The 21,690-nt window shown below is 44.4% G+C and overlaps 1 protein-coding gene and 1 non-coding gene across 2 annotated transcripts in view; one reads left to right on the top strand and one right to left on the bottom strand.

Moving 5' to 3' along the window:
* RBMS2 (RNA binding motif single stranded interacting protein 2) overlaps nucleotides 1–21,690 on the bottom strand; it is an 83,175-nt gene that overhangs the window by 58,509 nt on the left and 2,976 nt on the right. The window lies entirely within an intron of this gene.
* LOC126023704 (U6 spliceosomal RNA) lies at nucleotides 16,096–16,202 on the top strand. The gene has a single exon (XR_007500794.1). It is a non-coding gene; the product is annotated as a U6 spliceosomal RNA (small nuclear RNA).

Raw genomic sequence — 21,690 nt, 5'->3', positions numbered from 1 at the left:
AATAAGAACAAGTGATCAAAAAGATCAAATAACACTGGAGTAGGTGGGGTGAGTGCCAGGGTCTGAGATGACACATTATCCCTGTGGAGATTGTATATATCAGCAGGAAGTTAAACTAACTTTCATTTCACAAAGATAAAACATGCGAGCTTGACTTGTTTTTAATTCCCCAGTTTTCTCGGCCTCACATACAGGTTTTTTAAGTTCCTGGAAATTCGGACCCAAGTGAAAGAAGGTGCTTAAAGGAGTGGTGAAAAAGTCAAAAGAGAAATCAAGAAGAGTCCAAAGAGGAATCTACCCTCTTAAGTAGAAGGTTCTAATCAAGGGTACTCCTAGAGTCTCCAGAAAAGGAAGTATCCAGATTCCACAAGAACTCCTTTCCCTACCTTCTTGTTGTTCTTGTTATAGCCAAAAGATGAAATTCCAGGCCTGGAAGTCACTGATAGCAGCATTTTTTTTTTTTTTTTTTTTTTTTTTTTTGTCTTTAATGTAGAGTTCAGAGAGGGAAAAGGCGTTGGGTAGGGGAGAGGAGCATGAGACAGAGTGTATGTGAGAGAAAAGAGCGTGAGTGAGTGAGAGAGGAGTGGTAAAGGAGAAGAGGAATGGGGAAGGAAGAAGGGGGGAAGAGAAAGGAGTAAGGGGGGGGGGGCGTGTTAGAGAATGAGCTGGGCTGCCAGTTTCGTCACGGAGAGAAGTTAACCCAGAGTCTGCCTGAGGAACTTCCACTGGGTCCTAATGCCCAAGAAGTTACCCCACATCTCCCTTTCCTACAACCCTGCCCCACCCCATCCGAAGTTTAGTAGTTAAAGCTAGGTGGGGAAAGCTCCTTACGTCTACTCTACCCCTTTTAAACCCCATGCACCTATCATCTGCTGACAAGTTCTGGTTCTCATGAAAAGATAAAGACAGTTTTCCTCTTTTGTATCTCAGGATACAACAAGGCTTGATTTTTTTGGGTTGGTTTGTTTTGGGGTCCCACCTGGCTGTGCTCTGTGCTCTTTCTCCTGGGTTTATGCTCAGGGATCATTCCTGGTGGGTAAGTTTGATTTTAAAGAAAGCACTGAAACACTGCCTGGGAGAACATATGGTAAAAAGGAGAAAACAACATACTGAAAAAGATGATGTGAGATGAGCTTGAGACACCCCCGTTTATTACAGTGATCAGAATGCACACAGAAAGAACAGACAAACTTACCAAAGAAGAAGACAAGCAAAGCAGAGTGTGGGAAATGACTAGTTTCAGATTCTTGCATAGCTCTGTTTCTCTTGGGAACAGCAGCTGATGTCTCACTTCTTTCCGATTCCCCCAGGTATGACTTCATTCTTCAGGAATTATTGAACTGAACCATGTGCTAAAACTTGAGGTTTCTTCTACACCCTCTTCCACCAGCTTTACTGAGCTGTATTCGTCTAATGGTTTCTTCAACAAGTATAAACTTTTACATTATTTTTTAACAACCTACCTGCCATACTCTCTTCAGCCCCTTCTTTGTTTTTTTTTTTTTTGGGGGGGGGGTCACACCCGGCGGTGCTCAGGGGTTACTCCTGGCTGTCTGCTCAGAAATAGCTCCTGGCAGCCACGGGGGACCATATGGGACACCGGGATTCGAACCAACCACCTTTGGTCCTGGATCGGCTGTTTGCAAGGCAAACGCCGCTGTGCTATCTCTCCGGGCCCTCTTCAGCCCCTTCTTAATGATTCTTTATTGTATGCTTTTCTTATCTCCAAAGCTCATGAAGGTGAAACCATTATTTACTCACCAAACTTGAAGTTTATCCCCAAACTGAAGCTCACTTAGTTGAGATTTGGTTTCAAGTTCTTGCTAAGCTATAGGGGGAAAGGAAGAGTTCACTAAGAAGAAAATTCAATATTCTTGGGGGAAAATATTATAAATGTTGAGTCAAATGTCTAACATAACAATAATCAGTTTTAATAGCAGAATACATACTCTAGATTGAGCCTAGACTCACGTTCACAGATGTGTATGTGTGCGCGCACGCATGCACACACACACACACACACACACACACACACATCACACTCTACACAAAAGAAATTTGTAGAGAAACATTTCAAGAATGATACCCACTAACTCCTATGAATCCAAGCAGAACAGGGATGTAGAATCCTTCAAATTCCTTCTTCAGGCCGCCTTGATGACATCACGGATATTTCCTTCAGGCATAAATTAACTCTGTGCTTTCCCAACATCAAACATGAAGCCCAAAACCTCCCATAAAAGAAGTCCTGATCGAGTTATCCTGCCAACTTTTTTGGTATGATCCTGGGACAGACAGTATTAATATTCTGCGAGTAAAAACACATACATACCACACCCCCGATATCTAACTTTCATTTCCAATAAAACAGGAAGTGCCTGTTCGGCTCAAGGGACACAGGAAGGGTGGGAACAGCCTCAATGTGGGAATTGCAACTGAGATTGCAAGTACAGCAGCCAAACAAAGTAAATTAATAAAAGGATTGCTCACTAATACACACATTTGTTTACAGTTCTAGGGATTTAATCCAGGGTCTCTCTCACACATGCAAAGCAAGTATCCTACTGCTGAGCAAAATCCATGGTTTGATATATAAAAAAATTAAGTTCCTTTTCTGCCCTCAAAAATTCTCATTCGGGGCCAGAGAGATAGCACAGCGGTGTTTGCCTTGCAAGCAGCCGATCAGGGACCTAAGGTGCTAAGGTGGTTGATTCGAATCCCAGTGTCCCATATGGTCCCCCCCCCCCCACTCCCCAGCGGGTGTGGCCCAAAAACCAAAAAAAAAAAAAATCTCATTCATTGAATGCTGAATATTCCTGTCACTTAGACCCTTATTGGATGTCATCTTTCTCAGCCAAGCAACATGGCACAGACATCTTAATCTTTGTTTTCTGTTTCCAAATGTTTATTTTGTCAGATTTTAATTTATTAAAAAAATATTTTTTGCTTTGTGCCATATACTTGGGGATGCTCAGAACTCTCTCTTGGCTCTGCACTCAAGCATTACTCCTGTAGGGGTGAGGTGAGGAGAGGGGAACAAGACCATATGTGGTGCCAGGAATATAACCCAGGTCAGCATATGTAAGACAAACACTGTACCCTCTGTACTATCACTCTGATCCTGATTTTGTCATATCTTAAAATAAAGTTTATCTTTACTTATAATTCAAAAGTCACCTCAGTATGTATGTATATGTGTGTACCAGGAGAGAACTTGTTTTGTTTTGTTCCGATATGAGGGTAGTTTGGACCACACCTGGTGGTGCTCTGGGGAACCATATGCTATATCAGAGATCAAACCAGGGTTGGCCACTTGCAAGACAAGCATCTTATCCCCATACTGTCTTTCCAGTTCAGATAACATGTCTTATGTTCTGCAATTCTGAGCATTTTTGAGTATCTGAGTTTCACTGAGTTGAGGCTTTTCTTTTTTGTTTTAAAGGTTGCATTCCTATCATTGGCCTTTCCTTTCTTCTTCTTGTAATGATCAGCAGCCAAATATACACAGCTGTGGTGGCTTGTGTTGTGTATGTAAATATTTTGGGGGATTACTATGTTACCCTAAACTGATTGGTGATTGTGCCCTACCCTAGGGTGTGACCTGGCATTCTGCCCCCACCGTAGGGTAGGACCTGATTCTGCTTTCACCATTGGTTGGTATCTGATCCCACCATTGGGTGGGACCTGACTCTGGAGTATAAGAGCAAGGGTCTGTGGAAGGCGGGGGTTTTTGGCTGGCTGGAACTGAATCTGAGTCTTTGGACTTCAGTTTTGTCCATCCGAATAAAGCAAATATTTCCACGAGCCTGATTGTCTGCGAGCTGTTTACCCGCCGTTTCACCTCAGAACCGGGGGCTAGACAGGGTGGCAGACGCGTGCTCCGAGCTGGAAGAAAAGGGCCTCATTCTCCATCCCACCATCAGTCAACCTCTTCAGGGGCTGACTTGCTACAGCTTGCATATTTAGTTTTGGTACTCTCCAGGAGTTGTACATCAGGTTTCAGTGTATATATACTCGGTCACAGTGCTTCAGTTGTGGTGCTCATGCTCATTCTTACTGTAGTACTTGCTGAAGCTCACTGTGGTACAGTAATTACACTCCTGCCGCAGTACTTGTAGTTATTTTTTTCACAGCAGTATCACTAGGAGTTGAGCCCTTTAGATATGATGTGCGCACACATCTATCTATGTATGGTATGGCTGAAAGTCATCTGTGGTCCTGGGGAAACACAGATAACAGAGTTGCCAGCAGATGTAGTGACCCTTGAGATCAGACTCAGTAACTTAGGTTTGTAGAGCAATATTTTAGCCAGTGAGCTATCTCAGTGTCTTAAGTTTTTACTTGTAATAACTGTATGAAAAACCTTAATATTTTGTTTTTGTTTTGGCCCATTCCTGGTAGTACTCAGGGGTTACTCCTAGATCTGCATCCAGGAATTACTCTTGATGGGACTTAGGGGATCAAATAGGATACTGGGATCCAACCTGGGTTAGCCGCATGCAAGGCAAAATATCTACTCACTAGATATGTACTACTGCTCTGGCCTCAAAACCCTTACTTTGTAATTGGTGAGGGGGTATGACCTAGTGGTGCTCAAGGGTTACTCCTGGCTCTGTGCTCAGGAATCACTCCTGACAACGATCAGAGAACCATGCCAGGGATCAAACCTGGGTTGGCCACTTGCTTGCAAGGCAAGTTCCCTCCCTACCTGATGTATTATATCTCTGGCCACACATACACAAACCAAAAACAAAAAAGAAAGAAAGAAAAGAAAAACAAATATGCCTTAATCTTGGGCCAAGGAGATAGCTCAAAGGGTTGGAGTACATGCCTTGAGTGATGAAACCCTGGTTTCCATTTCCAGCAGCATATGGTTTTCTGAGCACCATGGGAAACACTATCCAAACACCAAACCAAGAGTACTCCCATATACCATTCGATGTGGAAAGAAAAGAAACAAAAAGAAAAAAAGAAAAAAGAAAAGAAGAGGCCCATTGGAGTGATAGTATAGTGAGTAAGGCACATATTTTGCATGTGGCCAACCTGAGTTTGAATACCTGCTCCCATACGGTCCTCCAAGCCCACAAAGAGGAATTTCTAAGTGTAGAGAGCCAAGAGAAATCTCTGAGTATTTCCAGGTGTGACCCAAAAAACAAAATAAAAGAAATAAAATAAAATAAGAGGGGTGTACAAGTGCCCAAGAACAGATGAATGGGTAAAGAGACTATGATACATCTATATAGTAGAATACTATACAGCCATAAGGAAAAAAAATTAAGTCATAAAATTTACTTATTATGGGGCCGGGCGGTGGCGCTGGAGGTAAGGTGCCTGCCTTACCTGCGCTAGCCTAGGGCGGACCGCGGTTCGATCCCCCGGCGTCCCATATGGTCCCCCAAGAAGCCAGGAGCAACTTCTGAGCGCATAGCCAGGAGTAACCCCTGAGCTTCACAGGGTGTGGCCCAAAAAACCAAAAAAAAAAAAAAAAAAATTTACTTATTATGGAATGTCATGATGAGTAAAATAGGTCAGAAGTGAGAGGGACAAACATTGATTGACTACACTAATTTGTGGGACATAAAAACATAGTCTGAGAATAATACCAAAGACAATAGAAACAAGGACCAAGAGGACTGGTCCACGGGCTTGTCACAAAGTGGGTGAGGCAAGTTCAGTTAAGATAGAGAAGGGACCACTATGACAATGACAGTTGGAAATGATCACTCTAGACAAGACCTTGGTGCTGAAAGGAGGTAAAATACTATGCATGTGTAGCTGAAGTGATAGTACAGTGAGTAGGATGTTTGCCTTACATGAAGCTGACCCTTATTGGATGTCCAGCATCACAGCATCCCATATGGCCCCCTGAGCACCACCAGTAGTAATTCTTGAGTGCAGAGTCAGGAGTAATCACTGAGTATTGCCAAGTGTGGCCCCAAAATAAACAAAAAAAGTGATATGCATGATACTCTTTCAGTAACAGTATTGCAAATTACAGTACCTAAAAGGAAAACATGTTAAAAAGAGAGCAGAGGGCCGGGAGAGATAGCACAGTGGCATTTGCCTTGCAAGCAGCTGATCCAGGACCAAAGGTGGTTGGTTCGAATCCCGGTGTCCCATATAGTCCCCCGTGCCTGCCAGGAGCTATTTCTGAGCAGACAGCCAGGAGTAACCCCTGAGCACTGCCTGGTGTGGCCCAAAAACCAAAAAAAAAAAAAAAAGAGAGAGAGAGAGAGAGAGAGAGAGAGAGCAGAGAGGGGCTGGAGAGTTAGTACAGCAGTAGGGCATTTGCCTTGCATGCAGAAGTACGGTGGTTCAAATCCCGGCATCCTATATGGTTCTCCGAGCCTGCCAGGAGTGATTTCTGAGCAGAGAGCCAGGAGTAGCCCCTCAGTGCTGCCGGATGTGACCCCCCAAAAATAAAACAAAAAAAATTAAAAAGAGAGCAGAGAGAAAAGAAAAGAGTCTGCCATAGAGGCAGCCAGGCGAGGGGATGTGAGGAGAGAGGGTTGGGGCTGGAGAGATAGCATGGAGGTAGGGTGTTTGCCTTGCATGCAGGATAGTGGTTTGAATCCCAGCATCCCATATGGTCCCCGGAGCCTGCCAGGAGAGCCAGGAGTAACCCTTGAGTGTTGCTGGGTGAGACCCAAAACCCCCTCTCCCCCCAAAAAGAGGGGAGGGTTGGAAACTGGGGACAGGTTGGTGGGAAATCTGACTGGGTGAAGAACAGGTGGTAGAACATTGTATGACTGAAACTCAGCCATGAATAACTTTGTAGCTGTGTATTTCCTGGTGATTGAATTTTAAAAAGAAGGGAGGAGACTGGAGAGATAGCACAGCAGTAGGGCATTTGCCTTGCACACAGCAGGCCCAGAACGAATGGTGGTTCAAATCATGGCATCCCATATGGTCCCCTGATCCTGCCAGGAGCGATTTCTGAGCACAGAGTCAGGAGAAATTCCTGAGCGCCACCGGATGTGATGCACCCCCCAAAAAAAAGAAGTGGGGGACTAGTACAGTCAGCAAGATACTTGGATAACACACTGCTGATCTAGGTTCTATAACTAGCACCACATATGGTTGTCTCAGCTTTGCCAAGAGTGATAGGAGTAAACTCTGAGCACTCCTCCCAGAAAACAAACAAACAAAGAAGGAAGAAAGGAAGGTGGAATGATGGAAGAAGGGATAGAAGGAGGGAGAAAAGAAAGAAGAAAAAAAGAGAAGAGAAAAGAAAAAGGGGGCTTGGGCAGGAGGACCACACCTGGCAATGCTCAGTTAAGAGCTTACTCAACTCTGCACTCAAACCCTGGCAGGTTCCAGGGACCACATGGGTTGCCGAAGATCAAACCCAGCTTGGCTGCTTGCAAAACAAATGTCCTCCTCACTGAACTATTTATCTGGCCTCCATATATGCTAAGTTTTAATTATAATTCCTTCCATCAAAATAGTATCAAATAGAAGGGAGATAAAAAAAAATCCAATTAGGGCCGGGAGAGGTGGCGCTAGAGATAAGGAGTCCGCCTTGCAAGCACTAGCCAAGGAAAGGACCACAGTTCGATCCCCCGGTGTCCCATATGGTCCCCCCAAGCCAGGGGCAATTTCTGAGCGTGTAGCCAGGAATAACCCCTGAGCATCAAACGGGTGTGGCCTGAAAAACCAAAAAAAAAAAAATCCAATTAGGGCCAGAGTGGTGGCGCAAGTGGTAGGGCATTTTCCTTGCACGCGCTAACCTTAGACAGACCATAATTCGATTCCCAGCATCCCATACAGTCCCCCAAGCCTGGAGAGATTTCTGAGTGCATAGCCAGGAGTAACCCCTGAGTGTCACCAGGTGTGGCCCAAAAACTAAAAACAAAAAAATTTCAATTAAATATATTGGGCGGATATTTGAACCACATCCAGTAGTGCTCAGGATTTATTCCTGATTCTGTGCTTAAAAATCATGCCTGGGGCCCAGAGAGATAGCACAGCGGCTTTGCCTTGCAAGCAGCCAATCCAGGACCAAAGGTGCTTGGTTCGAATCCCGGTGTCCCATGAATCCCGGTGTCCCATATGGTCCTCCGTGCCTGCCAGGAGCTATTTCTGAGCAGACAGCCAGAAGTAATCCCTGAGCACCGCCGGGTGCGGCCCAAAAAAAAAAAAGAATCATGCCATGCCTGGGGCCCGGAGAGATAGCACAGCGGCATTTGCCTTGCAAGCAGCCGATCCAGGACCAAAGGTGTCCCATATGGTCCCCCGTGCCTGGATAGCACAGCGGCATTTGCCTTGCAAGCAGCTGATCCAGGACCAAAGGTGTCCTATATGGTCCCCCGTGCCTGGCAGGAGCTATTTCTGAGCAGACAGCCAGGAGTAATCCCTGAGCACCGCCGGGTGTGGCCCAAAAAAAAAAAAAAAAGAATCATGCCTGATGGGTCTGAGGGACTATATTTGTGCTGGGAATTGAATCTGGGTAAGTTGTGTGCAAAGCAAGCAATCTGACTGCTATACTATTTCTCCAGCCCCAATAATTTTTTTTGGTTTTTGAGCTACACCAAGTGACACTCAGGGATTACTCCTGGCTCTGTGCTCAGAAATAGCTCCTGGCTTGGGAGACCATATGGGATGCTGGGGGATCAAAATGTGGTCCTTCCTAGGTCAGCCGCGTGCAAGGCAAATGCCCTACTGCTGCACCACTGTTCCAGCCCCAATAAATTTTATTTTTAATGACAACAACCCTAGATTTTTCAGTCTACCTAATAAGTTTAGGGCATTAGAAGTAAAATGACCCAGATTTATAAACTGATTCCAAAAGTGAATTACATTAAAGAACACCCAAATAGAAACTATATGACATATAGTATATATTGATCATTATGCATATATTAGTACACATTAGTATACAGTATATACATTATACTGTACATGTATATGCATTATACTATATATGTATATGTTTTATATATAGTGTATGTTCATTGCTAGGAATGATAGTCTCACATATTTGTGTAACCCTGAGTTTTCATTTTGTTTTGTTATTTTGGTTTTTGGGTCACACCCGGCAGGCTCAGGGGCCACTCCTGGCTCTATGTTCAGAAATCCCTCCTGGCAGGCTTGGGGGACCACATGGGATGCTGGGATTCGAACCACCGTCCTTCTGCATGCAAGGCAAATGCCATCTCTCCAGCCCCAAAACCCTGAGTTTTTTACTAGTGGTATTCAGGGGACCATATGCAGTGCCAAGGAATAAATTAGGATTGGCTGAAAACAAGTACGTACCTTAATCTCTGTACTATCGCTTTGGTCTTGAGGTTATAAAATTTGTTTTGTTTTGTTTTGGGCCACACACAGAGGCACTCCTGCCTCTTTGCTCAGAAATCACTCTTGGCAGTCTCAGGGGGCCCATATGGGTTGCCGGGGATTGAACCCAGGTTAACAGCATACAAGGCAAATGCTCTACCACTGTGCTATTACTTCGGCCCCATTAAGGCTATCAAATTTTACAGAAGAAATGAAGAAGGTAACAGAGCTCTGTGGTTAGATTCAGAAAATATATTAGAAGGAGAAGGATTCAATTTTTTCCACGGTGTCCTATTTTTCACAAATGATTTAGACTTAGACAATCCCTTCAAAATTCTATTTTTTATTGGGGGTGGAGGGCTTGGGATACACCTTGTGATACTTAGAGCTTATTTCTGGCACTGTGATTAGGTGTTAAGTCTTGGCAAAGTACTCAGGAGACTATATGTAGTACAAGGATCTAACTGGGGTCAGTCATTTGCCAGGCAAGTTCCTTAATTCCTGTACTATCTCTCCAGCCTCAAATTCTTGGATCTTATGGGCCTAGTACCCAAATTACTATGTGCTCCGATTCTATATACCTTGAATTGTGATTTCTTTTTTTTGGGGGGTGGTGTTGGGTCACACCAGTGACGCTCAGGTGTTACTCTGGCTCTGAGCTCAGAAATCACTCCTGGCAGATTCAGGGGACCATATGGGATGCCAGGAATTGAATCTGGGTCTCTCCCAGGTTTGGCTGCATGCAAGGCAAATGCCCTACAGCTGTGCTATTGCTCTGGTCCCCAGTGAATTGTGATTTCTTCTAAAAGACAAGTCTCAGTGTCTTTTTTTTGTTTGTTTTTGGGCAACCCCCAGCGGTGGTCAGGGATTGCTCCTGGCTCTGAGCTCAGAAATCGCTCCTGGTAGGCTTGGGGAACCATGGGATGCTGGGAATTGAATCCAGGTGTGTCCAGGGTTGGCCGTGTGCAAGGTAAACATCCTACCACTATGCTATCTCTCTGGGCCCCTCAATTTTATTTTATTTTATTTTTATTTTATTTTATTTTATTTTTGGTTTTTGGGCCACACCTGGCAGTGCTCAGGGGTTACTCCTGGCTGTCTGCTCAGAAATAGCTCCTGGCAGGCCCAGGGGACCATATGGGACACCGGGGTTCGAACCAACCACCTTTGGTCCTGGATCGGCTGCTTACAAGGCAAACGCTGCTGTGCTATCTCTCCGGACCCCCCTCAATATTTTTTAATGGTTCTAGTTCAACCGTGATATTATAAGTTTGCATACTACTATTGGCCCCTCACACTAGGGTGGAGAACTAAAAAAATTATTTCCTGCATATGTACTAGATTCTAGCTAGAAATTTAGTTGGAACCAGGTTACACATCACAGAGGTTTGAAAGAAAGATTGGTCAGTTTGCTAATGGAATTCTCAAGTCAAATATCTGTACAAGGTGTATATTAGGGCCACATATACTTTACTTTCACCAGCTATTAATATTCTTTATGGATTATATTTCATGCTGCTGAAGAATTTTTGTGTCCAAAGGACTAGATAATGTAAGTATATACTTTAAAATGTATAGTAAAGGGTCGAAGTGGTAGTACAATGGGGTAGGTTGCTTGCCTTGCACACCACTGACCTGAGTTCAATCCTGGGACCTCATATGCCTCCACCCCAAGTCCTGCCAGGAGTGATCCCTGAATTTAGAATCAGGAGTAAGCCCTAAGCACCGCCGGCTATGGAACCCCCCAAAGTCAAATTTTTTTTTCTTTCTTGGTTTCTGGGTCATACCTGGTGATGCTCAAGGGTTACTCCTTGCTCTGACTCAGAAACTAGTTCTGGCAGTGCTCAGGAATGTGGGAGCTCGAATCTGGATTGGCCACGTGCAAGGCAAGTGTCTTACCTACTGTACTATTGCTCCAACCCCAAAATTCAATTTATTAAACAGTAAAGAGATAGAAAATATCATAGGGAGAAGTTCTTTTTGTTTACTAAATAATTTAACTGAATTACCATGAGATACATGAGTTACAAAGTTGTTCATGATTTTTATTCATACAATGTACAACACCCTTGACCAGTGTACATTTCCCATCACCAATGTTCCAAGTTTCCCTCTCATTATCCCTTCTGCCTTTCCCCTAGCCTGCCTCTCTGGCAGATATATTCTCTCTCTCTTTTCTCTCTCTTTCTCTCTCTCACTCTCTCTCTCTCTCTCTCACTCTCTCTCACTCATTCACTCATGGGCATAAACATGCACTTGCTCTTGGTTTTTTTGTTTTGTTTTGTTTTTTGGGCCACAACCCGGCAGTGCTCAGGGGTTACTCCTGGCTGTCTGCTCAGAAATAGCTCCTGGCAGCCACGGGGGACCATATGGGACACAGGGATTCAAACCAACCACCTTTGGTCCTGGATCGGCTGCTTGCAAGGCAAACGCCGCTGTGCTATCTCTCTGGGCCCACACTTGCTCTTTAGGAGAAAGTCTGGACCACAGCTGGTGACATTCAAGGGTTACTCCTGGCTATGCGCTCAAAAATCGCTACTGGCTTGGGGGACCATATGAGATACCAGGGAGCTTCGTGCAAAGCAAACGCCTTACTGCTGGGCCATCGCTCCAGCCCCTAGGAGGAAGTTTTTCAAAGTAAATTTAGGATATCAGCTTCCTCAGGCAAGACAATTTAAGATAATGCATCAGAGAGTGGAGGGGTTAAGGCTCTTGCCTGGTATGAAGCTGACCCTGAGTCAATCCACAGCCACACATTGGTCCTTCCTAATTCCAGAAGTGACTCCTGAGCACAGCTAGGTATATCTCAAAACAAAATAAAAAAGGATGCATCAGGACTAGAGAGATAGCACAGCAATAGGGTGTTTGCCTTGCAAGCGGCTGACCCAGGACCAACAGTGGTTCAAGTCCTGGCATCCCATATGGTCCCCTGTGCCTGCCAGAAGCAATTTCTGAGCAGAGAACCAGGAGTAATCCCTGAGAGCTGTCGGGTGTGGCCCAAAAAACAAAAGCAAACAAAAAAAGAATGCATAGATTAGATGGTCCATCTAAAATAAAGAAAAACTTAAAACTGCCCTCTTTTGCTATAGGATAGAATAAACAAATTGGTCTAAAAATAATTGAAAAAGTTTGGCCTCTAAAGTCTTTATTTTAACTCACTGGAAAGCTGAGAGTAAAAACAGATAGTGCCCTGAAGATATATCCCACTCCTTGGATAATTGCACGTTCTTCCCGACTCCAACAACAGATACTTCAGGCCAAATAGGAAATATCCAAACAAAAGTGTCAGTAGACTTTTTCTTTGCCAAACACTAAAGAGAGGAATTGAATCATCTAGATATATGAGATATAAAAATTCATAACATAAAAAGAAAGATTAGGGCCGGGCGGTGGCGCAAGAGGTAAGGTGCCTGCCTTGCCTGCGCTAGCCTTGGACGGACCGCGGTTCGATCCCCCGGCGTCCCATATGGTCCCCCAAGCCAGGAGCGACTTCTGAGCGCATAGCCAGGAGTAACCCCTGAGCGTTACCGGGTGTGGCCCAAAAACCAAAAAAAAAAAAAAAAAAAAAAAAAAAAAGAAAGAAAGATTAGACTAATTTCTATGTATGTAGCTGTATTGGTTATATATTTTTTGTTATATATTTTCTAAATTCATATTTCCTTCACATCTCAGACATCAATTTTTTTGTCTAAGTTCTCCCTAAAATAACTAACTCAGACTATCCAAACAGGGTCCACAACTAAATTAAACAATCAAGTGAATCAAATAAAATTGCTGTTTCTGAGATTTGAGATATAGTACAGCATGCTTTGTTGTATACATCTAAAGGTCTTAGGTTATATGTCTGGCACTCCTCTGAAAAAATAATTGCTGGTCAGGGAGACAGCTCAATGGGTTGGAAATATGCTGTGCCTGTAGGAAACCCAGATTCTATTCCTAGCACCCAACACCATATGTTCCTTTAAGCACGGAGCCAGTAGTAGCCTAAGAGAACTGCTGGAGTGACAAAACAAAAACAAATATGCTGCTTATATTGGTCAAATAGGGGCCGGAGAGATAGCATGGAGGTAAGGCATTTGCCTTACATGCAGAAGGTTGGTGGTTCGAATCCCGACATCCCTATGGTCCCAGAGCCAGGAGTAACCCCTGAGCAATGCAGGGTGTGACCCAAAAACAAAAAACAAACAAAAAAATATTGGTCAAATAGTAACTTTTTCAAATAGCTAAATATTGAAAAATTGTATAGTAAAATCTAACATTGCAAAAAGTGTGATATTTGGGGATGATAAGTCAGAATACTGACTAATAACCATTGTTTTCTAATTTTCTTCTTGGGAAATAAAACAAGTGCCCTGGGTCCCTGCACCTATCCTCCTCTGAGGATGAAAGTGATGAGAGCTACTCATGAACTAACCTCTTTGCGGGAGGAGTTGGAATAGGAGTCCTCTAGATCTTCTACTGTCTCTTGCAGGACCAGCTGAGAATATCTCTGGGCCAGAAATAGTGCCCAGCCGGACTATATTCTGCAGGTCATGTGTAAGGGTTTGCTGCAATGAATAAAGTGCATCAGAGGTGCTGGAGCATTCATACAGCATGTAGGACATTTTCCTTGCACCTTGCATGTGTGTACATGACTGATTCAAGCTCGATCCCTGGCATACCATATGTCCCCTGAGCATTACCTGGAGTAATTCTTCGAGCCAGAAGTAACTCTTCAGCATCCCTGGATGTGACCCAAAAACAAACAAAAGGAATGCAACAGAAAAATTGAAGACATGTTGGAGCAGCACATAAAGAACTTTAGAAGCTGCAGGAGCAGAGAGATTATCTCCTGGCTGACAGTCTAGCCACTTTCTCAACCATTCCAGTCAAAAAGTACCAGAAGGGGTCGGAACTTTTGCCTTTCACATGGCAAACCCAGGTTTGATTCCCTGCATCCCATCCCATCCCATCCTGATCGCCCGAACCCACCAGAAGTAATTTCTGAGTGCAGAGCTAAGGTAACCCCTAGGTGCTGCCAGTTATGCCCCCCCCCCCAAAGAGAGAGAGAGTAGTAGAAGAAAAACAACAACAATAACAACAACCAGGAGGAGATGGAGCCAATGATGGTGCCAATGGTCCCACGTAAGCAGCTTCAACTCAAATACCAAAGCCCTGAGGTGATGGTGATAGTACTTACGAAGGATCTGCACGGGATGCAAGGGGAGCTAGAAGTGCTATCAGTGCAGTGCTCACAGAAGTGCCTGGAGGAGAAGCAGCAATGTTAGTGACTCTGTGCCCACAGCCAGAAGTTGAACAGCCACCTGTCTGCAAAGATTACAGTTACAGACACTCCAATTAGCAAATTGGAGACACCACTGGGGAGGTTGCTGACTCTCTTCACAAAGGACAAATATATCCATGAATTAGAGGTATGACTATGTGTCAAAGAATCAAAGAATCAGAAATTCAGTACTTAAAGTAGCTAGTCTGCTCTCTCAAGGTGAGTTATGGATAGGAATGTAGAATAGGGGGCCGGAAAGATAGCATGAAGGTAAGGTGTTTGCCTTGCATGCAGAAGGACGGTGGTTCGAATCCCAGCATCCCATATGGTCCCCCAAGCCTTCCAGGAGCGATATCTGAGCATAGAGCCAGGAGTGGTCCCTGAGCGCTGCAGGGAGTGACCCAAAAACAAAAACAAAAACAAACAAACAAAGAAAAGAATGTAGAACATTGTTCTACTGGGGGCCTTGGGAAGGTGGCTCATTGGTAGAGTCCCTATCACTACCTTATGCAAGCATGAAGTCATAGGTGCAATTTCTGTGGCATTGCAACTAAGTGTACAAAGACCACAACCAATATGAAACCCTCAAAAATTTAGCAACGAAATGGGTAGAAAAAAACTCTGGATAAATATAAATACAATAATTGTGACAAATACAAAGGTATACATTTGCAAATCAACATCATAAATATAAAAAAACATGAATCTAGGGGCCGGAGAGATAACAGAGAGGTAAGGCGTTTGCCTTGAATGCAGCAGGATGGTGGTTCGAATCCTGACATCCCATATGGTCCCCTGAGCCTGCCAGGGGCGATTCCTGAGCATAGAGCCAGGAGTAATCCCTGAGCACTGCCGGGTGTGGCCCCAAAACAAACAAACAAAAAAAACTAAACAAAAAACATGGGACTGGTGAGGTGGCGCTAGAGGTAAGGTGTCTGCCTTGCAAGCGCTAGCCAAGGAAGAACTGTGGTTTGATCCCCCGGGGTCCCATATGGTACCCCCAAGCCAGGGGCAATTTCTGAGCGCTTAGCCAGGAGTAACCCCTGAGTATCAAACGGGTGTGGCCGAAAACACAAAAAACATGAATCTAAAAAACAAAATCACTGCAATATCTTTTTTTTTTTTTTTTTTTTTTTTTGGTTTTTGGGCCACACCCAGCGTTGCTCAGGGGTTACTCCTGGCTGTCTGCTCAGAAATAGCTCCTGGCAGGCACGGGGGACCATATGGGACACCGGGATTCGAACCAACCACCTTTAGTCCTGGATCAGCTGCTTGCAAGGCAAACACCGCTGTGCTATCTCTCCGGACCCACTGCAATATCTTAAAAGAGCTACTGAAAGAAGACATAGAATCATAGGTAAACCTCACCTGAAAATACTTTGTATTAGAAATGATATAATAAGTGGTAAGGCGTTTGCCTTGCATGAGGCCAACCCAGGAAGACCCTGTTTTGATTCCCAGCATCCCATACGGTCCCTCGAGCCTGCCAGGAGTGAATTCTGAGTGCTGCCAGGTGTGACCAAAAAAACAAACCAAAACAAAAAAAGATATAATAAGTGCTCACTTCAGCAGCACATAAACTAAAATTGGAACCATACAGAGAAGATTATCATGGCTCCTGTGCAAGAAAGAAAATGATAAAATAAAATCTAAAATAAATACTAACTTCCTGAAGAAAGATTCTGTATCAGTTGGCAACAGGCCCAAGAACCTGAAGGAAGATTGATGTAGGAATTCTGCTCTTTGAATTCATGTATCTGAAGAAAGACTAGCAATATAGCAAATGCTATATCTTTATTTATTTATTTATTTATTTATTTATTTGGTTTTTGGGTCACACCCGGCGGTGCTCAGGGGTTACTCCTGGCTGTCTGCTCAAAAATAGCTCCTGGCAGGCACGGGGGACCATATGGGACACCGGGATTCGAACCAACCACCTTAGGTTCTGGATAGGCTGCTTGCAAGGCAAGCACCGCTGTGCTATCTCTCCGGGCCCTATATCTTTATTTTTATTGTTGTTATTATTGTCATCATTAACTGTTTCCCTGCCCCTCTCCCCCTCCCCCTTCCATTCTTTCATTTTTCATTTCCTTTTAAGCATTTCCAATAGGAAAGTGAATACCCAATGTACATTAGGCCACTGCCACCTTCTGGGTAAAATGTGTAATGTCTCCTTTAGTCAATACAAAAAAAATTTAATGAACAACAGCAAAGCATGTATACATAAGATCTGAAGATTAAAAAAAAAAAGACCTGAAGGTTTTGTTTGAAGGGCAGTGCTAAGAGTTATTAGAGGCTACTTCTTAGCTTGTGCTGGGAGTTGGGAAGTAGAGGTTGCTTCAGGTGGTGCTGAGGAATAAATCTGAGTGTACTGTATTCAAAGCATTTAGCCTGTCGAGTTATTCCATCACCCACTAAAATTTACTTTTAGTTGTGGGTGGGCAGGGATTGCACCCAGCAGACTCAGGGCTTACTCCTTTGAGAGCTTAGGAGACCATCTGGGGAGCCAGTGATCAAACTTGGATTAGATGCATTCAAGGCAAACACTCAACCTGACGTACTCTTTCCAAGCCCAGGTTGTCATTTCTTTTGTGACAAATTTAAGTTTCTTAATTTTTTTGTTTGTTTGTTTTGTTTTGTGTTTTGTTTTTGGGTCACACTAGGCAGCGCTCAGTAGTTACTCTGGCTCTGTGCTCAGAAGTCACTCCTGGCATGCTCGGAAGACCATATGGGATGCTGGGATTCAAACCGGGGTCAGTCCAGGGTTGATCGTGTGCAAGGCAAATGCCTTACCACTGTGCTTTTTGCTCAGCCCCCAAGGTTTTTTTTGTTTTTTGTTTTTTTTTTTTTTTTGGTTTTTGGGCCACACCCGGCATTGCTCAGGGGTTACTCCTGGCTGTCTGCTCAGAAATAACTCCTGGCAGGCACGGGGGACCATATGGGACACTGGGATTCGAACCAACCACCTTTGGTCCTGGATCGGCTGCTTGCAAGGCAAACGCCATTGTGCTATCTCTCTGGGCCCAGCCCCCAAGTTTCTTAATTTGATGTAGTCCCAGTTGTTAAACTTAGCTTGGTTAATGGTATTGAATCATTGAAGATGCTTCCAATGTCTGGATTTAATATTCAATATAATTTATTAATTCAGATCTGATAGAGATCTTTAATCCATTTTGTTTTGTTTTCGGGCCACACCCAGCAATGCTCAGGGTTACTCCCGGCTGTACCTAAGCAATCATCCTGGGGAGGACTGGCTGGGATCAAACCCAGGTTGGCCACAAAGCAAGGTAATAGCCATACCCACCATACTATCCCTCCAGCCCATCTTTAATCTACTTTTGACCTTTTTTTTTTTTTTTTTTTTTTGGTTTTTGGGCCACACCCGGGTACGCTCAGGGGTTACTCCTGGCTATGCGCTCAGAAATCGCCCCTGGTTTGGGGGGACCATATGGGACACCGGGGAATCGAACCAACAGTCTGTCCTAGGCTAGCGCTGGCAAGGTAGGCACCTTACCTCTAGTGCCAACGCACTGGCCCCTTTGTTTGACTTTTGTGCATGGTGAAAGGGGTATGAATTTTTTTTTATTTAAGTAACCTTATTCTACTTCTATTTTTTTGCATTTTTGCATTTATTTTACTGACCATATATACCTAAAGATCTGTATCTAAACTCTTGATTATTTTCTATTGGTCTGAGTCTGTCCTTATTCCAGTACCATGCTAATTTGATTATTACAGTTTTGTAGTATAGTTTGAAATTGGGTAAAGAGAACCTTCCCCTCTTTTTTCTAGAATTCCTTTGGCTACTCAGGAGGTTTTAGTACTACACATTAATTTCAATAATGTTTTATCTATCTTTAAAAATATAAATAAAATAAAAATATAAATATAAATTTATATATGAATTGCATTGAATATGTATAATGTTTTGGGCCAGACTCATTGAGCTGTGAGCTTATGGTAAATGGCTTTAATTATGTTTGAGGACAATTCCTTCAAACACTATCTTTGCCTTTTTTTTTGGTTTTGTTTTTGGGCCACACTGGCGGTGCTCAGGGGTTGCTCCTGGCTCTAAGTTCAGAAATCACTCCTGGCAGGCTTGGAAGACCATATGGGATGCCGGGATTCAAACTACCATCCTTCCTGGATCGGCTGCTATATTTGCCATTCTTTTTTTGTTTGTTTTTGTTTTTGTTTTTGAATCACATCCAGCAGCGCTCAGGGGTTCCTCCTGACTCTGCACTCAGAAGTCACCCCTGGCAGGCGCAGGGGACCATATGGAATGCCAGGATTCGAACCACCATCCTTCTGCATGCAAGGCAAATGCCTTACCTCCATGGTATCTCTCCGGCCCCTATTTTGCCATTCTTTTTTTTGGGGGGGACACACCCATTTGACGCTCAGGGGTTACTCCTGGCTATGCGCTCAGAAATCGCCCCTGGCTTGGGGGGACCATATGGGACACCGGGGAATCAAACTGCAGTCCATCCTACGCTAGCGCTTGCAAGGCAGACACCTTACCTCTAGTGCCACCTTCCCAGTCCCTATTTTGCCATTCTTTTTTTTTTTTTTTTTTTTTTTTTTTTTGGTTTTTGGGCCACACCCGGTAACGCTCAGGGGTTACTCCTGGCTATGCGCTCAGAAGTCGCTCCTGGCTTGGGGGACCATATGGGACGCCGGGGGATCGAACCGCGGTCCGTCTCCTAGGCTAGCGCAGGTAAGGCAGGCACCTTACCTCCAGCGCCACCGCCCGGCCCCTATTTTGCCATTCTTAAGCTTTCTACTTCACCATTTCCCCTTGTATATTTAGCTTATAATATGAATATTTTGGAGTTTGGGAGGCTACACCCGGCAGTGCTCAAGGACTACTCCTGGCTCTGTACCAGGAGTAACCCCTGAGGATCAAATGGTGTGGCCCAAAAAATTAAAAACTGGGCCCGGAGAGATAGCACAGCGGTGCTTGCCTTGCAAGCAGCCGATCCAGGACCAAAGATGGTTGGTTCGAATCCCGGTGTCCCATATGGTCCCCCGTGCCTGCCAGGAGCTATTTCTGAGCAGACAGCCAGGAGTAGCCCCTGAGCACCGCCGGGTGTGCCCAAAAACAAAACAAAACAAAACAAATCAAAAACTGGGGCTGGTAAGATAGTATGGAGGTAAGGCGTTTGCCTTGCATACAGAAGGTCGGTGGTTCAAACCCCGGCATCCCATATGGTCCCTTGTGCCTGCCAGGGGTGATTTCTGAGCACAGAGCCAAAAGTAACCCCTGAGCGCGGCCGGGTGTGACCCAAAAACCAAAAAAAAATACCAACAAAACAAAACAAAATCCACGAAAAACCACTGGATGTTGCTCAAAAACTATAAAACATGCACAAAATTATTTAAATATCTAAATATGTAAATAGACGTTTGCCACCATTCATAATTCTTTTTGTTTTTTGTTTTTGTGTCACACCTGGTGGTGCTCAGGGATTACTCCTAGCTCTGTGCTCAGAAATCGCTCCTGGCTGGTTCAGCAAACCATATGGGATGCCGGGATTTGAATCACCGTCAGTCCTGCGTTGGCTGCGTGCAAGGCAAATGCCCTACTGCTGTGCTATCTCTCTGGCCCCCATAATTAAATTTTTTTTTTTTTTTTGGTTTTTGGGTCACACCTGGCGGTGCTCAGGGGTTACTCCTGGCTGTCTGCTCAGAAATAGCTCCTGGCAGGCACAGGGGACCATATGGGACACCGGGATTCGAACCAACCATCTTTGGTCCTGGATCGGCTGCTTGCAAGGCAAACGCCACTGTGCTATCTCTCCGGGCCCATAATTAAATTTTTTAATTAATTAATTTTTGTTTTTTGGGTCACACTCGGCAGCGCTCAGGGGTTACTCCTAGCTCTACACTCAGAAATCGCTCCTGGCAGGCTTGGGGGACCATATGGGATGCCTGGATTCAAACCACCATCCTTCTGTATGCAAGACAAATGCCCTCCATGCTATCTCTCTGGCCCCAAGGATCACTTCTGAACAGAGCCAGGAATAGCCTCTGAGCACTGGATATAGGTCCCCCCAAAGAAACTGGGTCCTCAAATTTCAGTTGGCCTACTGCCCTCCCTTTTCAATAAGAACAAAGTGTCACCTCACCCCCGCTCCTACATTGTACCCTAAGATATTACCATCCACTTGGATCATTTTCAGCAGTTCCTGGTAGCCTGTATTATCTACTTTGGCAAACATTGGTCTAGATCAATGTTTCTCTACATTTTTCTTGCAGTCTGGCCTTGTCTCCTTCCTGTGTTCCCCACACCACTCTCCTGTCCTTTGGATTCAAAGGACTGTGATTTTTATCATCCTAAAGCCAATAGGAGGCCAGATAGTTCCCAGTTGAGAAATACTGGTCTAGACAGTAAAACAAATGAGCATTTAGATCAGTATTCACTGAACATAAATATCAAGTTTCAAAATTTGTACCACTGAGGATTCAGCTTTTCTGATTTAAAAAACTTCTTTTTGTTTGTTTTTGTTTTTGTGTTACACCAGTTAGCGCTCAGGGGTTCCTCCTGGCTCTACGCTCAGAAATTACTCCTGGCAGGCTCGGGGGACCATATGGGAGGCCGGGATTCGAACCACCTTCTTTCTGCATGCAAGGCAAATGCCCTACCTCCATGCTATATCTCCGGCCCCCTGACTTAAAAATTTTAAATTAGTGGGGCCAGAGAGATAGCACAGCTGCGTTTGCCTTGCAAGCAGCCGACCCAGGACCTAAGGTGGTTGGTTCGAATCCCGGCGTCTCATATGGGCCCCCATGCCTGTCAGGAGCTATTTCTGAGCAGATAGCCAGGAGTAACCCCTGAGCACCACCAAGTATGGCCCAAAAACAAACAAACAAAAGAAACCACACACACACACAAAATTTTTTTTAAATTAGTAAGATCTCACTCTACAAAACTTTAGTACAGGGATTGACCTAAAACTCCACCATAAGAGACAAAGAGTTTTCTTTCATTTAGGAAAAGTCTCTTTTTCTTTTTTTTTTCTTTTTTTTTGTGGTTTTTGGGTCACACCCGGCAGTGCTCAGGGGTTATTCCTGGCTCCAAGCTCAGAAATTGCTCCTGGCAGGCACGGGGGATCATATGGGACGCCGGGATTCGAACTGATGACCTCCTG

The sequence above is a fragment of the Suncus etruscus genome, chromosome 11, assembly GCF_024139225.1.
Source record: "Suncus etruscus isolate mSunEtr1 chromosome 11, mSunEtr1.pri.cur, whole genome shotgun sequence".
NCBI classification, from domain to species: domain Eukaryota; kingdom Metazoa; phylum Chordata; class Mammalia; order Eulipotyphla; family Soricidae; genus Suncus; species Suncus etruscus.
Note: the sequence above shows the minus strand (reverse complement) of the source record. Positions and strands in the feature narration are given on the sequence as shown.